Genomic DNA, 14,436 nt, shown 5'->3' with positions numbered 1-14,436 from the left:
AACAACTGGTTAAAGAAAACATTTGTTGTTGTTTGTTGTTATGTGCTCTCGAGTTACCTGTGACTCATAGCGAGCCTCTGTACAACAGCCCTAAAAGAATGTGACATCAGAATTAGAAGAAGACTCATCAACCATCTGCATTATGCACATGGCACTACCTTGCTTGCTGATAGTGAGGAAGACTTGAAACTCTTGCTACAGAAGATCAAAGATCAAAGATGCAATATGGATTGCATCTCAACATCAAGAAAACAAAAACCCTCACCACTGGACTGATAAGCAAAATCATCATAGACGGAGGGGAAAAAATGAAATTATCAAGATTTCATCTTACTTGGATCCACACTCAACACCCTTGGTGCCAGTAGTCAGGAGATTGGGAGACGCTTTTTACTGGGAAAGTCTGTCATCAGAGACCTCTCCAAATTACTGAGCAGCAGTAATGTCAATTTGCAGACAGGAGCCCTTGATTCAAGCCATGATATTTTTAATCACTTACTATGCATCTGAGAGCTGGACAAGTGAAGCATCCCCGAAGGGCTTAGTGACAATAGCAGACAATAGTCTGCTGGACTAGGACATGTTCCAGGAACACCTGAGACCCTTGAAACGAGGGACCTTCAGGGGTCCAGGTAGAAAACAACCTAAATCCAGTTCGAAGAGCTATTTCTTGTCAGCAGTCTTCTGAGTCTCTGACCCCTAAGGGGTTAAGTGCACCAGAGGAGTTCTTCCTAACAAAATCCGGAATGCAGAGGGTTATAAACAACCTCAGCACTTCCCCTGGAATCAGATGTACATACCCATTTAACTTCTTGTGATAAGAGAAAGAGAAAGAACACAGAGCCTTGATTAATCAGGGGTAATTTGATTTGGCAGGATGTTTCCTGTTTTTCTTTATCCTGCAAAAAGCATACGTGACTTTCTTTAAGTATGCCATGCTCATTTCTGTAATAAAAAGGATGGGGAAGCTCAATTTGGCCCTTGAGCCTAGTAAAGCCCTTGGCCCTTCCCCTTTGATCATCTCTTCGGACCAATGATCTCAGAACACCCTTGAACTACAGACAAGTACTAAGAATGGCAAAGGAATTGACGCCTTTGAGTAGTGGTTTTAGAGAAGGGTATTAAATATTCCACAGGCTGCCAAAGAACTGTCTTGGAACAAGAGAGATGTCTTGGAAGAAGTACAGCTAGAGTGCTCCTTTAGAAGCTTCATCAACATACTTTGGGCATGTTGCTAGGAGAGGCTATTGCTTGGAAAGGAACCTCATGCTTGCAAAGATTGGGGGACGGGGGGTGGTCAGTGAAAGAGAGGGAGACCTTCAACCAGATGGATTGACACAATGACTGCTGCAGTGGGCTTAAGTGTGTCAAAAATTGTGAGGATGGCACAGAGTAGGATAGGTTTCAGATCTGCTGTTCATAAGGTTATTATGGGTCATAGGCGACTCAATGGCACTTAACAACAACAACAATAACGTCTCATACCCCCTTCTTAATGATAATTTTTACAAAGATGCACAAAGCTATTTTATTGGACACTGTGGAAACATGTTGATGACACTGGCAAATCTGTTCTCAGGGACTTCCTGAAAGTAAGTGTTAAAGGGTAAGGATGTCAGTGTAAGGATGAAGGTGTGCATGTCCCAAGCCTAGCATTTTCAATTGCTTCATTCCCATGTGAAAAGTGGGTAACTTTTCACTTACAGATGACTGAAAAAGCATCTATGCCTTCTAACTGCAGAGCTGGCAAAGAATCTGGAATGTCCCATGGGCTGCTGAAAGATCAAGCATATCTGTCTCAGAGGAAGTTGGTGAAAGCTTTTTCTCATGCACTTTGGGCATGTTGTCAGAAGGGGCTTGTCCTTGGAAAAAGACATAAGCTGGGAAAAGTAGAGGGTCAGTAAAAGAGAGGAAGACCCTCAAAGAAGAGGATTTGACACGATAACGCCAACAATGGCCTTGAGCATGGCGGAGATTGTAGAAAGGCACAGGATAGGGCAAGGTGTCCATTGTTGTTTATATAGTCCCTGTACATCATTGTTGCCTTGGCAACACCTAACATCACATCAGTGAGATGAGTTTCTAGATGGCCAAATAGGTTAGGGCAACTTCAAATTGTCCCCATGAATCATGGTTGACTTGACAGCACCTAACACAACATAACATAATGAAATGAGTTGATAGATAACTGCAACCAAGGACTCAGCTGCACCTCCCATAAGGGACATGGCACAAGACTGGACCATGTTTAGTTCTGTTGTCCATAAAGTTGCTGTGAGTTGGAGCCCATTCAATGGCACCAAACAGCAATGACAGTGCTGTAAGCTACAGATAAAAACAAACTACCTCCCAAAGCTTAGGTAGAATGCTCCTTCCTGAGAAATTGCAGGCGTAGATGAAAATGCTTCCAAAGGACTGTTCTAAGCATCTGAAACAATCAGAGAAACATATTGCTCTCCATTGAGTCTGAGTAAAACGTATCTTGAACCACTAGGAGTCATGCTTTGATCCTCTCATTCCCCTCAGTTCATATCTTTCTACTTCCATTGCAGACAGAAGACTCAGAAAAAGATTGAGCTGCTAATCATTATTCTTTACAGAAATAGGCCAAAATTTCAGAAGAGCTCTTTAATTTCCTGGAATGATGCTAAACTCAATCTGTGGTTAAAGATGCCACATGAAAGATTAGGATCTATTCCCTTCTCATCCTTAATACTACAAAATTTAGAATGAAAATATTTGTAAATATATAGAAGCCCACAGAAAAGAGTAAGATCCTAAATAGCAGATTAAAATTCACGCTGAAGGCAACAGAACAGATTCTGAGGCAAAGCAAATCAGCATGTGGGAAAAGTACACTTGGAAAACTCGTCTAGATTTCACTGGACAAACGTTAACAATCCAAAATAGAAAGAGATGTAAAGACATGTGGGAACAAGTCGGTTGCACAACTTGACGATCAAGACAAGAATGAAACAAAGCCACTCCTTTCCTCACCAGATGAGAGAACACTTAATGAAATGTCTGGACAAGTTGTTTCTCAATAATGGAAAAGTTTTGATTCCACTTTTACTGAAGGGAAAGTGATGCAAAAGGAAAATGCCATGTTTTAACACTAGGAGCTCTTTTAGCCTAATTTGTATCAAGTTGTGCTGTCAACACAAAGGTATCCCTTCTCCAGTGGTACAAATCCACCTGCAGGAGAAAGATCTCAGTGGGATGTATAGCTTCTGAACGGAGGGTCACTGTGAGTTAGAAGTGAATTGGTGGTAGTGAGTTAGTGACTACCCTAACCTGTACAGGTCCAGAGCTGCTCAAGCCTTTAGGATTGCAAACATTTCCGCCTTGTTCATTCCCTTTTAGGCATGCGGTTCAAATCCACCATGAGGGAGAAGGATGGACAATCAGTCTCACCCTGTGTGATTTATTGCTTCTAAAAACCCCCTAGAGGGTCAGTTATGAGCTGGTTCTGACTCAGGTCACACAACAACCATTCCCTGTTGCAGAGGATCACCTTGTGCATTGTAACATCTGCTACATAATAGAGATGGCAGTAGTATCGTCACTGTCCTGTGACGCTCAGTCATTCCTAACTGTTCACTAGTTAGACAGCTCCATTCCCAATGAGAACCTGGCTTTTGAACTCTGTTCATTACTTTTCTGCTCTTGATTTTATTTACTTGCTCTGTGAAGCGAGACACCAGTACCAGATTATCTCAAAGGCTTCTCTGCCCCCTCCTTCTATTCCAGGGTAGTAGCACATCCTCTCTGACCACCTCCGTCTAGGAGGACGGCTGCAGCCCTGTCCTGCCAACCTCCTGAATCATAAATTGAGCAGAGCCAGGCAGTGGCTGAGAGTTCCAGCCCAGCTGCCTTGGACAGTCAGCAGATAAAGATTAATCCAGGAAATTTTCATCTCACTTCAAAGTGCAGCCCCAACACCCTCTAAACACATGTCCAGTAAGACCTGGGATTTCATCAACACAAAACCCACTGGCATTGAGTCAATGCTGACTCAAAATCAATGCTGGCTCTTCTATCGGGTTTCCCTGGTTGTAAATCTTCATGGGAGGAGACTTGCCATCAGTCTCCCGTACAGCAGCTGGTAGATTCGAACTTCTCACCTTCAAGCTAGCAGCACACCACATAATGCCTTGTATCACTAGAGTTCATTTAGAAAGAGGAGTTGTTGTTGTTGTTATTGTTGTTGTTGTTTTATGGTTTGGGTCAGACTGACCCAAGCTGACCCTCCAGAGGGTTTTCAGAGGCAGTAAATTACACAGGAAGAGACTACCCATCCTTGTCCTGTGGAGCAACTAGAGATTTGAACTTCATGCCTTTGGGATTGTAGCACAGCTACTCACTAGGAGACCACCAGAGCTCCTTACAGAGTAGACCTGTTATGTTCCAGGATTCAAAAATTTGACTAGCTTACAGAGGCTTTAGCTTGGATCGACTCTCTGCTTCCTATACCCACTCCCAGACCCCACACCAGGCATTCAAATGTCTTCTGAAAAGCTCTCTAGAATGAACTGAGGCCTCCGGAGCTCACCAAGAGCTTTGGCGCTTGGCAAGGAGAGAAAGGTGAAAGTTGAGATGAAAACTTGCCTGAAAATCACTAGGTTTGGAGCCTCCAAACTTTGTTGTAAGCCTCCTTCTTAGTCCTTTGCCCCATGGCTATTATCTCCCAAACAACACTTATTCCACATGCGGAGGCTAAACTTCAGGCCTGTGAGAACCGAGTCAGGGAAGGAAGGAAGGGAGGCTTTCAAAGCTTCAGGCCCAGCTATTGACAGAGGTTGGCGTAATGAGAACCAGCTCTGTTTTGGGAAATAGTGACGTACTTTCCAAATACATTTTCTCAGGAAGAGCTTGTCAGGACCTGAACTTAAGAGTTGAGAGAGTGAGAAAAAAAAAACTCCAGATTTGAGGGGATTTAAAACTATCTAAGGCACCACTCCCAGACGGGGAGGCAGTCTTTGAGAAGGGTTTTACTGCTTTCTCCCAGATTCCAATAAAGTGCTATGGTTACTGGGGGCGGGGACTGGGGAGCTTTTTTAATGTATTCAGAAATAAATTCCTTCCAGCTTGTCTTTTTCTAAACACCTCTTACTCTTTTGGAGAAATCGTCCAGGTTTCCTTTGGTGGCAGTGTGTTCAGCAGTGAGGGAGTAAATGCCCACTAAGGGAGGACAATAGAGTGGACCCAGGCTCTTTGCTCCAGTCTCACCTCGCTGGGTCTGGAGAAGATTCTAAAATATTCCACTCAAAGTTGGCCTGTGGACTAGCAGCACTGGTATCACCAGGAGTGCAGAAATTCAGGCCACATCCCAGACTCAGTAATTCATATAATTCATACCTAAATGTTACTGTCTCCTCCTGTGCAATTACCCCCTCTGAAAACCCTCTAGAGAGTCAGCTATGGGTCGGTTCCAACGCAACGGTACCCAACAACAAGTGACTTATCTTGACTTTAAAGTCTGAGTTCCCCTCCCAAAAGCCTCTAAATCCACTGCCCCTTCCAACTCGTGGGTTTTCCGACCACCGCCCTCCATCAAATTTCCAAGGCTATAAAAGAGAAGGCTGCTCATTTTTCTCCTCCAGAGAGAGAACCTGAGGACTCAAGCCCCTGACCCTTCACTTAGCAGCCCCACAGGTAACTCGTTACCTCACTGGGCTCCTTTTTCTTTCAGAAGCTCTCTCTGAAAACCAACGTAGCCTGCACCACCACCATCACCAGGCCCTGTGCTCTCTCAGCAGCGCTGTGAGCACACACTCACCTGGGAATTCTGAACAGCAGGGACAACAGGAGCAAAGACAAGGAAGGTCCTCAGGCTGGAGCACATCAGACTCCCAGGCTTCTGAGGTCCTGCCTCCTGCCTCCACCCACTTCTCCCTCCCCTCTTCATTCTTGGCAGTCTTGGTGCTGTTTGTTTAATGAGTGAGCTCTGACTCATAGTGAGTTTTTGGATCGAGTCCTACTCCATTTGATTTACTAGGCTAGCCCTTAAAAATACATTTAAAAAAAAATACATTTTCCCTCTCTCCCTCCGTGTATGTTTGCAAATACAAACATAAATGTGGAATTACACACTTCTATGTTTGCTTTTTTTGTCCTCATATTGCATTTTTATGCTCAGACATGTATGTGAGTATGAATAGCATACATACATGCAGATGGAGTTAATTTTTACTGATGTAAAGTCCTTTATTCTTTCAGTAGACACATTGATAATATAGCACCAGTATCGATCAATATTTGGCTTGTTTGCAGATTTTTACTATTTCAACTATGCTACTATACCTATTTATTTATTCTCTTTTGAGCAAGATTTTCTTTATTCACCTAGAAGTGATACCCGGATTGTAGCGATTTGTTGGATGTCAGTGGTAGTGTTGTGCACCATTGAGTGAAAGCCAATATATACCTGACCCTCCAATGTGTTTCCGGAGGCCATAAATCCCACAGGAGGAGATTGCACGTCTTTCTGGCAACGCATCTCTTTACCAGGCTTTTCTAGGTCATGCTCAGCAATTTTATTGAATTATTGTTCCCATTAATACTTTAAGTTGCATTTTTCTGAATACCAATAAAGATCAAATTTAAGACCAAGATAATTTAGTAGTTTGGACCATGTGTCACTTCTTCTTCTGTAAAATGCTTGTATAGATTGAATAAGGACCATCTAAGATGTTCATGTCTTTCATACTTTGGACATAAAGCGAGGCAAGGTTATTCCTTAGAAGGAGACATCATGCTTGGAAAGATGGAGGGTCAGCTAAGGAGAGGAGGACCCCAGGGAGATGGACTGACGCGGTGACTGCAGCGATGGGTTCTGGTGTGTCAGAGACGATGAGGATGGCCCAGGAGAGGGCAGGGTGCAGGTCAGCTGTTCACAGGGTCACTGTGGGTCACTTTCTGGGGATTTTGTTGTTTGTTTTCTTTTCATCAGTGTCATTTTAGCAAAGAAGAGGTGAAAGCTATAGTTTCTCACTATAACATATATTGCAGGCTTAGAGGGCATTCACAGGTCACAACACTTTGAAAACAAGAGGAACAGAGAATGTGGAATAACAAAAAATATGAGTTGAGTTACTGAGAAAGGATGGCGCATTGTCCTCAACAGACAGGAATGACAACAGTTAACATTTGTTGACCAGGACAAGGAGAGGCATGATTTTTATAGAGGCTTCTTCTAGTTGACTCTAGAACCAAGTCCATGAAAAGTTTGAAGCGAACTCCAGATAATTTTGATGAGGAGGCACCAGCAGGGTTTCCTGACGAAAATGTCTCAAACAACATGGTTTCTTGTGTCCCTTAAAGACTCTTCAGCAGCCTCTGAATTTCCTTGGGCATAAAGCTCATTCATTAAGTGTTGGGAAGAATAACCAATCATAAAGTTTCCTTTGGAGGTAAGCCGGGTTGACTTTACAACCCCAGAGAATCAAGCATAATCTAGACCTGTTTTCATTGGGATAAGACCTCAGAGGAATAGGTACAATGCACAGGAAATACTTGGCATGACCAGCTCATCAATCACTCCAACCTTGGTTCATTAAAAGACAATCTTCAAATTGTTTGGTAGAGAGTGAGTGTGAGTAGGAATTCAGAAGATGGGTAGGAAACAGTGGCCAGAACACCTCTGTCTAGAACCAGATCCATTCTTTGTAATGTAGGTGAATTGTTCTCTCCTGAGGCACAAGAGACTTTCCCTGGAAGGAGACCGAAAAGGAGAGTCCTCAGCATCCTTCTGACCTGCTTCCTGGAACTACTCTTTTGTTTCCACCACTGGAAAGTCACTGGTTTCTTGCTTGTGTCGTTTGGCCCTCACTGACATTAAGAAGTTGGTACAAGAAAATGAGTGCTTCTGGGTCCTCCGCCATTTCCACAGAAATACACACACAAGTTCCAAAAGCGTAAATGAGAGACAGACCACTGTGATCCCAAACATGGTCTTCAGGAAGATGGTCTTCTCAGATGAGCGAGATATATTGCAGGTTACACTAAAAGGGCAAGGATCTCTACGACATGAAAAGGAGATGGGCACTTTAAACCCATACAGAAGGTAGTGACTGCCCAGGGCCACCCCCTCAAGGACCAGCCGGAACACCAAATGGGCCACATAGGCCCCGAGCAGCCTGCGGCCTCCAGCACTTAAGGTATCTCTCTTCTTGTCCCCATCTGGGATCAAGGATTCCTTTTCCTTCACTTGGCCTGATTCTTCCCAATGCCAGATGACATGATACAGGGTGAAGCCCAGGTAGAGGGCACTGGGCACAGCCATCAGTATGACCTGGAAGGCCCAGAAGCGCAGTGGGGAGAGAGGGTGGAAGGCATCGTAGCATGCAGTCTTGCAACCAGGCTGCTGAGTATCACATACAAATTCACTGTGTTCATCGCCGTAGACCCCAGGCCCACTGGCAACCAGTAGCAGGAGGCGGAATGCCACGAGCACGGGAAGCAGGAGCCGGCCTGTCGGGGTGGAATGCCGGCTCTCTTCAGCCAGCAGGTGCCTCAGGAACCTGCCACACATCGTCCTGCGGAGCAGAGAGGGAAGGTCAGTGTACGCATGTTACTCATTGCCACTTACTGTCTTTTTTTTTTAAGATGTAAATCAGGTTTATTTAAAAGTTACCCTTATCCTCTTAGTGGTACATAAAAGGTTTCAGAAAATTTTTTTTAAAAAAGGTTTCAGAAAATTCCAGTTTAACAAAAAAATGGAAGTGTAATCAAAGAAAGTGCACTTAAAGCTGTTTGCCAGCAATAAAAAAAAGGTAGCTTCTACACTGTTTACTATTAAATGACTTCTCAATCACAAAGAGCATAGTAGTTGAAAAATAATAAAAAACAAGACACCACTCTTTCTTTTTTTTTTTTCTTTTCTTCTCCCTGCCTCTTTTTTTTTTTTTAACAGTCCCTCGGTAAGGACTATCCACTTAGCTTTGTATCCAAAGACGAAATTTGTAGGTGAAAGGAGTTAGGAGTTAGCCTTCGTTACAGACTGGCTCATTTCAGGGTCGAAAATATGGAACGCTTCACGAATTTGCGTGTCATCCTTGCGCAGGGGCCATGCTAATCTTCTCTGTATCGTTCCAATTTTAGTATATGTGCTGCCGAAGCGAGCACGACACCACTCTTTCAAAAGTAACATTACAAATTTAAAAACAAAAATAACCCCAAGTGATGACCTTTCCTTTTTTTTTTCCATCTGCCTACCTTATTCTTTTAGTGGCTTTTGTAAACCCATTTTAGGAGTGAGTGTTCTTTAGGATTGTGTCATTCATTATCTTTTAAAGGAAGCTCCATTTTACTCTTAATTCAAGGTTGGATTTCTTTTTTTTTCTCCTCTCCAAGGATTTGGTTGACCAAATACCAAATTACACGTACTTATTGGTTAATGGCTTGGTGGCTTAGTGGTAAGAAACTGTGCTGCCAACAGTAAAGCACTTGGTTTGAATCCACCAGCTGCCCGAGTGTAATTTAAAACCTATAACAACCTACTGGACGGTCAGCTACAAGTAGATTCCCACTGGATGCTAAACAACAACTGGTTCAAGAAAACATTTACGTAAAATAATAACAGTGCGTGCATGTGGGGGGTGGGGGGGTCATCTGTTTTCCCTTTGTTCACGACTGGTGTGGAGAGGAACGCAACCTTTCTCAACATGTCAAGAGACTAGAGTTTGTCTTCTCTCTCTTTTCTATCTCCCTCCATAATTTTCCACAAGCTAAACATCAAGAGACAAGAGAGGCATGTTTGTTATTCATCTCTGGAAAAAAGCAACAAAACCACTGTTCCACTAGCTCCTCATTGCCTAGTGTAGGGCTACTTCCACCTTTGGCTGAACCATGTCAGTGCTGGCACTGGTAGGTGGAACGGGTATGCACATCCCCTTGCTGTCTGTCTTTCTCTAGTTCCATTCCTCAGGTGTTCATAGCTATATTGGAATGGTCTAAACTCCCAAGCCATAGTCTTTTCAATTGCTTGATATGCTTAAGAAAGTTGAACGATGATTAAGGAAAACCAAAGAATTGATGCTTACAAATTGTGGTGTTGACAAAGAGTATTGTATGTATCTTGGACTGCCAAGAGGACAAATTGGTTTTGGAAGAAGTGATGTCAGAGTGCTCCTGAGAGACAAGGATGGTGAGACTTCATCTTCCGTCCTTGGGCCATGTTTTCTGAAGGGGTCAATCCCTGAGAAAGGACATAGTACAGGGACAGATGGAGGGTCGGAGAAGGAAGGGAAGACCCTCAAGGAGAAGGATTGACACAGTAACTACGACATTGGCCTTGAGCTCATTGGAGCTTGTGAGGATGGATTAGGATTGGAAAAGGTTTTGATCTACTGCACAGAGTGTCACTATGAGTTGAAGTGGACTTAACAGCACCTAGTAACAACAACAAACTCCCTAATTGAAGACTTGTTCCTTGGGATTGCTGGGCTAAAATCTGGACTCACATTGGGTGATATTCTTTGCCTCCTCCCTCCCCTCCAACTTATTTCCCTAATAAAACCCCACTCTTGATACCACAGCAGTGAGTAAAGTCTATGAGTCACAGTGAATATTGAACCCAAACGATTGGTAGAAAGATGTGCAGGAGCATGGGGTAGAGGGCTGCTGTGTTGAATCATGCAGATATCTATTTACTGCTATGAATATTATTGATGGGGACAGTTCCCCTTTGTGAAGTTGGTAGAAGTCAGACTAGGCCACCAGAGCCCTCATGTTGAATCTGCTCCTTCCTTTCTCAATTGGTTCTGAATCCTGCAACTCTCCCAACCTCCTAAATTCTAGATTTAGGGGAGGTTGCTAAGGACTCTAGGAGTTTAATGTGGGCAATTTTCATCTCACTTTGAAGTGTAGACCCAACACCCTCTAAACACATTCCAGCAAGACTCTGAATTTAATCAAAACCAAACCCAAAAAAAAGGAAAAGCCCCACTGGCATTGAGTCAATTCTGGCTCTTCTGTCAGGATTCCCAGGTCATAAACTTTCCTCTTTCTCTCAGTAGAACAGCTGATAGATTTGAACCATGCACTGCACCACTAGAGCTTTTTTATAAAGAGCTGTTGTTGTTTTGCGCCATCGAGTCAGAATCAACTCATAGTTGACCCTCCAGCAGGTTTTCAGAAGCAGTAAACCTCATGGGAGGAGATTGCCCATCTTTCTCCCACAAGGACTATAAAGAGTAGATCTGGTATATTCCAGATGTCAAATATTTGACTAGTTTCCAGAGGCTTTAGCTAGGGTTCCTCTGTCTGCTGCCTATACACACTCCTAGACTGCACACCAGACGATCATATATCTTTTGAGAAGTTCTCAAGAATGAACTGAGGTTTCCCGAGCTGTGGGGCTTGGAAAGGCGACAGAGAGAGGTAAAAGCATGGATGGAAGAATTTGCCTGAGAATCCCTTGGTTTGGTTCATGCTGAGCCCCTTTTTTGTCCTTTGCCCCTTTGCCCCAATCAATACTTACTCCACCCAGGGAGGCTGAACTTCAGGCCTGAGAGGACTAAAGCAGGACTTGTATCCCCAGAAACACAGAAATTCAGGTTGCCTCCCTAACTCACTAATTCACCTCTGAATTTTAATATCTCCAAGTGACTTATTTGCTCTTGAGTTTAAGTTTTGAGTTTGAGTTCCCCTCTCAAAAGCCTCTAAATCCACTGCCTTTGAGCCCATTCCAGCTCCCGGGTCTTCTGATCGCTGACCCGCTATCAGTTTTCCAAGTCTATGAAAGAGGATGCTGTCCATTTTGCTCCTACAGAGAGAGAACCTGATGAACTCAAACCCCTGACCCTTCACTTCACAGCCCAACACATAACTTGTTACCCCACCTGCCACCCCAAGGCTCCTTATAATTTGAGAAGCTCCCAGAAAACCAATGTAGCCTGCACCACCACCATCACCAGACCCCATGCTACCTCCGCAGCGCTGTGAGCACACACTCACCTGGGAATGTTGAACAGCAGGGGCAACAGGAGCAAAGACAAGGACTGTCCTCAGGCTGGAGCACAGCAGAGTCCCAGGCTTCTGAGGTCCTGCCTCCTGCCTCCTGCCTCCTGCCTCCTGCCGCCACCCACTTCTTCCCCCTCCCCTTTTCATTCTTGGCAGCCTGGCTCTTCTGATTCATGAGTGGGCTCTGACTTTGGGCAACTTTTTGGACAAAGTACTACTCTTTTTATTTCCTAGGCTAGCCATTAAAAATATATTTTAAAGTGCTATCTGGGTATATTTTTCTTTTGTGTATGTTTGTAAATATAAACATACACATGGAATTCCACACAGTTGTGATTTGCTTTGTTGTCATTTTTATGCTCATTTGCATGAGTATTAATAGTATCCCTACAAGCAGTTGTAAATTAATTTTTACTGAGGTAAAATGCTTTATTCTCTAAGTAGACACAGTAATAATGTAGCAACAATGCTGATGTTTTTACTATTTCAGCTATGCCATGCAGGAGTGGCATCTACTTCCTAAATAAAATGCCTCTGAAAATTTATGAACTTTGATAAATGTTGATCGTTGTAGAGGGGCTTCAGGCCTTTGGGTTGCTATGAGTTGTGCTCAACTTGAAGGCAATCCACAACAACAACATTTATGTACATTTATTTATTTATTCTCTTTCTGAACAAAATTTTCTTTAGAGTATTCCACCCAGAAGGATTATCTGGGTCATACGGGTGTGTTACATTGGGTTTTCAAAGCCCTTATTTGAAAATTGGATGGTGAATCTTTCTCCCTCGTCTGTCTTAATTAGGGTGCTCAGTGCTCAGCTTTAGAGCAAATTTTGACAGACAAGCATTTTACTCAGAAAAGCTGATAAGAGTATGCAGGTGACAGATTAGGTGTTGGTCCTGGGGGATGCGGACCCCCTTTGGAGCATGTGTTGTGTTCCCATCCTAACCCTGCCCTGATAATATCCAGCTCAATTCCCTCTCTTTGCCCCTCCAGCATCTCCTATCCCCCGCCCGCAACCAACTCTGGTTAGTGGCTCAGGCCTCCCAACTCCCCTGTGATATAGGTGTTCCTGGGGTTAATGGGTGCTGTCTCCACGTGCTTCTGTGTGCTGGGGCTTGGTAGGGGTCTGGCAAGCGCTGGGGTCGATCATGTGCTAGGCTCCAGCAGATAGCTAAAAGAACAAGCAGGTCCATCATGGAGAAGATGAAACCATGCTGCTCCTTGGAAGCAAGGATTTTGAAACTCCATCTGACTTCATGCTTGGAAGGGTGGAGGGACAACGCCAAGAGAGGAAGGCTCTCAATGAGATGGAGTAGGTGTGTTAGAGACAATGAAATTAGTTCTGTATAGAGCATGGGGTCTCTATGAGTCAAAAACGAGTCACCAGCACGTAACAACAACAGGGATATGTTGGATGTTGTTGTTGTTTGCGAGTGAGTGAGATCCAACTCACACCTGACCCTCCAGCAGGTTTTCAGAGGCCATAAATCACATAAGAGGAGGTTCCATATCTCTCTGGCAAAGCAGCTCCTTACTAGATTTTACAAGGTCATGCTCAGCAATTTTATTAAATAAATTGTTCTCAAGGGAGCTCTGGTGGCCTAGTGACAAGAAGCTGCACTGCAATCCCAGAGGTACATGGTTCGAATGCACCAGATGCTCTGCTGGAGAAGGAGGGACAATCTCCTCCTGTACCAGTCAGATCTGGTTTGATGGTACCTACACAAAAAAAGAATAAAATTAAAAAAATAAAAATAAATTGTTCCCATTAATACCTTCAGGTGCATTTTCCTGAATTTCAATAAAAGACCAAATTTAAGATCAAGATAGGTTTTTTTTTTGTTTATTTGGACCATGTGTCCTTTCTTTTCTCCTCCGTAAAATGCTTGTGTAGGCTGAATAAGAACCACCTAAGATGTTCGCATCACGTTTTTCATACTTTGGACATGTGGTTAAGCAAGGCTGTTCCTTGGAAAGGGACATAATGCTCAGAAGGATGGAGGGTCAGCGAAGGCAAGGGAGCCCCTCAATGCGCTAGATTGACATAGTGACTTCAGCAGTGGGTGTGAGTGTGTCAGAGATGATGAGGATGGCACAGGATAGGGCAGAGTTCCTTTGTTTATGGAGCTGCTATGAGTCATACTTGACTCAATGGCACCAAACAACAACAAAAAGGCAGGCATCAGTGGTTGCACATAACTCACGTGAGGACCGGGGTCATGAGCTCCAGCTCTGCTTGAAAATATCTTTCTCTTTTTTGGCTGAATTCAAAAACAGATCATTTAGTCCCACTTGGAAGTGAACATTGCCCATCCCAGGACTATCTTTAATAACAAAACTCCCCAGGAAGGAGTAAGGCATTATAAGAAAAATAATAGCTAAAGGGTATATAGAATTTAGGGGGCTCTGATGGCCGGGTGATAAGGAGATGCACTGCCAACCCAAAGGCACAGCGTTAGAATCCATCA

General features: G+C 43.7%; 1 pseudogene; it reads right to left on the bottom strand.

Annotated features, from left to right (window-relative positions):
* Positions 1-7,606: 7,606 nt before the first annotated feature.
* On the bottom strand, positions 7,607-8,533 carry LOC102846984 (annotated as a pseudogene).
* Positions 8,534-14,436: the final 5,903 nt, after the last annotated feature.

This window comes from Elephantulus edwardii, unplaced genomic scaffold (genome assembly GCF_000299155.1).
Source record: "Elephantulus edwardii isolate Elephantulus edwardi_28Jun2011 unplaced genomic scaffold, EleEdw1.0 scaffold00186, whole genome shotgun sequence".
Classification (NCBI taxonomy): Eukaryota; Metazoa; Chordata; class Mammalia; order Macroscelidea; family Macroscelididae; genus Elephantulus; species Elephantulus edwardii.
Note: the sequence above shows the minus strand (reverse complement) of the source record. Positions and strands in the feature narration are given on the sequence as shown.